Raw genomic sequence first — 4,726 nt, 5'->3', positions numbered from 1 at the left:
CCTCTTTGCTTCTCGGGTTCTTTCTCCAGTCAAACACCATCAGTTCAGTTTATTCACATCCAAAAAAAAATATTATTGCTGTTCTTTCCCATGACATCATATACAGTCAGAGCAAAACAATGTCTCAATTTCAGATAAGTTAGTGGCATGTTTATAGAAACCCAAACACAACATTTCAGGACACATACCAGCCGTTATGCTCGGTGGTGGAAGTATGGTGATTGGGGATTGTTTTTCAGCCCCTGGATTTGGGAACCTTGGGGTTTCTCTGTAATCTTTTGTGTTTTTGCTGCTGAAATTAGTTCAGAACTTAGTAAAAACCAGATCATTTTTATTATTTCCTGATAAGTAAAAACTTAAAACTCCACTTTATGTTGAATCTATCGTCTAATCCACACAGTTAATAATTTCAGATTTAAGAAGATAGCAGCTAGCAGTGAAATCCAGTAGCAGTCAGTCCTCTGAGCAGACTCTCTGTCTATAAACTCCTCCATTTTGGATCGTTCCACACCAGTAGGAAGACCAGGGCTTCCAGGCTGCAGCTGACACCTCCCACACTGAGGTGGCGCTGTAGCCCCAGTCTGACTTCATCCAAGGCCCCTTAGCACCTGCTGATGTCACCGGCGTGTCATCGATCCACCAGAGGACCTGCTGCCAGGGCGAGGTCAGTCCCTTCAGGAGGCAGACCAGCAGGCGAGGCGACTCTGGATCCTCTGAGGAACGTTTGGACGTTAAAATCTGAATGGACGGACCTGAAGACGTGGGGGGAGTTCTTTTAAACCGTTTTCAACAAAATAGTCTGAGAAAATGGAGAAACATCAACCAAACCAACTAAAATCTGCTGCAGGTGTTCCTCAAGGTTCAATACTTTTTAATTAACAATCATTACTGTGAGGATTTTATTGGACAATATTTGGACTATATACTCAAAGAAATAATTAATTTGTTACTGTGGTTATAAACTGCTGTTAAGTAAAGATAAACCAACATGGACAAAGGAGTTGCACTGTAAAAAAATCTTACCATGTATTTTTGTCTAGTTTCTAGTGAAAATTACTTTGTACACTTGAAAAAGACAAAATGAAAGTTTTCAGCAAGAAACAGAATCTTGTTTTAAGTCTATGATTCTAGACCACTGGCAGATTATTTCACTATTAAAGTGGGTAAAATATTTTTTAATAAGTGAAATAATCTGCCAGTGGAACTAAAACTATTTAATATATCAAGGAATTATTGACTTAAAACAACCTTTTATGTCTTTTCTAAAAGTTACTTTTGAGTTAGTTTAGATTAGATTTTCTTTTACAGTGCAGCTGTTTTTATGGTTCATTTCACCTTTAGTTAACAGTTTATAACCATAGTAACAAAATTACTATAGTCCAATAAAATCCTCACAGTAATGATTAATGTTGTTTAAAATAATAGTGGGCCAAGTGCTGAACCCTGAGGAACGCCTAGAGCAGATTCTAGGTTATGTATTTATAGATAATATTTTCCTAATTAGCATTAAGTTCAGTTCTAGTTCAATCGACAGATTATTTCCCTATTAAAGTGGATAAATATTTTGTAAAATACAAATGTCTGCTAGTCGATCTTTTGCTTTTTCATCAACATTAAGAAATTATTGACTTAAAGCATTCTCCTATGTCTTGCTGAAAAGTTACTTGTGAATTTTGTCTTATTTCAAGTGAACTAAGATACATGAATTAATTAAAATACTAGTTAATATTTTAGTGTTTTTGAATTGTTATTGGTTTCCGTACCTGCTGTCGTGTTTCTCAGAGGAAGGAAATTCGTCGTTTCTCTCCTGACGTCGACCAGTAGGTGAGTTCCATCGCTGAACACCATGGAGAAACGGACCGACCGTCGGTCAGGTTCCGACTGAACCGTCCAGCACCTTCAGAACCAGGAGGTAAAGGATTATTCCACAGGCTGACTACAGCAGAACTTCATCAACCTGTGGAGCCTCACCAGAGAAGAAAGACGAAGACGACCTTCATCCTGACGACCTTCATCCTGTCAGACGAGACAAATGAGGATTTCAGATCCAGATATGATCATAAAACGGTTTAGTTTCACTCAGAGTGAAATGATCCATGTTCAAACCTCATTCACTGCAAAAACACAAAACTTCACCAAGTAATTTTGGTCTAGCTTTTAGTGAAAATACCTTAGACAAAATAACTTACAAGTAACTTATAACATGGGAAAAATGTCTTATTTTTAACGACGGACAAAAATGTATAATAACACCATCATCAGTATAGAAGGACACCAAAATCTGACAAATAGTCATTTATAGGCTTGTTCACTGAAAAACAAACATTTCCCAAGTATTTTTGGTCTAGTTTCTAATGTAAATATCTTAATATACTTGAAGACAAAAATGACTTATAAGTGATATTTTAGTTAAATTTATAAACTTGTTTTAAGTAAATTATTTCCCTTGTAAAAAAGTGAAATTATCTGCAAATGGATATTTTTCATCAATATTAAGAAATTATTTACTTAAAACATTTTCCTATTTCTTGCTGAAAAGTTTTGTCTTATTTCAGGTGTACTAAGATATTTTCATTAGAAACTTGACCAAAATTACTTGGTAAGATTTTGTGTTTTTTCAGTGTTCCTAATCCATAAATACTTCAAAAGCTAATTTTGGTCATTTGGGAGACATTTATCAGTTAAACCTCAACAGAAAAAAGATTTTACTGTAGATTAAAAGCCAGGAGTTTCATGTATTTGATATATTTCACCTGTAAGGATGAGAAGCAGCCCAGTGTTTTCTGAAAACATTAACGAATATGTTAAATAAAAATAAAACATTTTCCAGTCAGATTTTTAAAACTCCCATTTAGGTTACTGGGACTGGATTCTGGTAGGTAAAAGTGTAAATAATATCTAATCATATAAAATTACTTAAGAACATCTTTCAAAAGTATTTAAAAACAATTAAACCAGACAATAGTAATTTGAAACATACATGAATATTTTTACTAAAGTTGAAGAAAACAAAAATACAGGCTCCATATTGAATAAATTAAACATAATTTTCCTTTCAATAACTGTCTTTTTGCATTAAACCAAGTTATTGTTTTAATTTATAGTGACTAAACAGTTTAATGTTTTAACCTGAGTTTTCTAATAAAACTCATTAAGATTAATTTAAAAATATTAAAGGACAAAAAGATAATGTTTTTATCTAACAATAGAAACTATTCTAGTTTTCTGTACATTCTGCTGACTGTTGTTAAATATTGATATTTTTACCTGAGAAGCCGGTTGCCGTGGATACGCTACCTGCCGCCGCCGCTCCTCAGTGAGGTCGGGAAGCGGTTTGGTTCTGGGAAACAGAACCGTCAGAAAGCGTTGGAGCAGAACCTGGGCGGTCTCCAGAGGAGACGGCCCGCTCTGGGATCAGATGGGCCGTTGGTTCTGTTGGTTCTGTCGGTTCTGTCGGTTGCTGCAGGAAGAAAAACAGGAAATTTTCTCACTCATGTTGTCGATTCAACCGAAGGAAACAAAAATAAAATTGGTTTTCTGTCAAACTGTCAAAAACTATTTAGAAAATTCAAACCTTTTTCTATAAATATAAAATTTAAATATAAAAATACATTTAAAACTTTTTTGTTGTATTAGTTCTGCTTCCCCGTTTATCTGATTTTGGCGTTTTTGTGACAAAAGTGGAGATTTATGATGGTGAACAAAAGAAAAATACTTTAACTTTTTCCACCGTTTTATTTTCTTCTACACAAAACATCTTCGTTCCAGTTTTTGAATACATTGTCTTAAAACTATCAAGATTAATGAGCTGTAACAATGTTTAACCCTTTAGCCTTCATAATGTAAACTAATGTTCTACTATATTTTGTGACATTTCTATATATATTTACGTTTCTCACATCATTGGAAAGTTAAGATTCTTGAGATTCCAACTATGTGTGCAAATCAAGAATACAATTATAAATGTAGACATCTCCTTTTGTCAAATCATTCATAAATGTAAATTAATATCCAACTTTTCACATCCAGATTAATGAACTCAAATAGTTTAATGTCCACAATCTGCTGCTGAAAACCTTCAAATTTCCCTCCAGATGCGTCGATTTCTCAAAGATTTCATCTGAACTCCTTCATGAGCATTTTAGTAAAATAAACAACATATTTAACTGCAGCTCATGTCTTTCCATCTGTGCTTCCAGTTGGCAAACTGACCATAAACGGCTCATATAGAGCTGATCAGATTAACGATTAATAATAATTTAATCAATGTATTGGATTAACAGCAAAATCCTGGGATAAAAATTAAGGATGTATTTAGTTTTTCACACAGTTTTTGCATTTTACAGTGTTTTTTGTGTTGTGGTGAATTATTTTAGAACGATGAAATAATTTCCATTATGGCCTAATAAGTAAACCCTAGAGGGTGTACTTTCTTTCTATTTTTTGTTTTATCCAGTGTAAAAAAAAAAAAAAAAAATTTAATTTTGACTTGACTTGATTTAAAATTTTGTTGCCTTAGTTTACTATTTATATCATTTTATATACGTTCACTCTGAGTTCATGATGTGTTGATAATGAAAGATTAATAAAAAGTGATGAAGTTTAAATAATACATCAAAACATTAATTTAATCTGTTCTACTAGTGGAAAAGCTAACAAATGTATTTAATTTTATTTGGACATTATTTTTACCATGAGACTTTAAGAAGAAATTATGAAAACAAAA

Source organism: Xiphophorus maculatus, chromosome 9 (assembly GCF_002775205.1).
Source record: "Xiphophorus maculatus strain JP 163 A chromosome 9, X_maculatus-5.0-male, whole genome shotgun sequence".
In the NCBI taxonomy this organism is placed as follows: Eukaryota; Metazoa; Chordata; class Actinopteri; order Cyprinodontiformes; family Poeciliidae; genus Xiphophorus; species Xiphophorus maculatus.
This window is presented reverse-complemented; position numbering follows the sequence as displayed.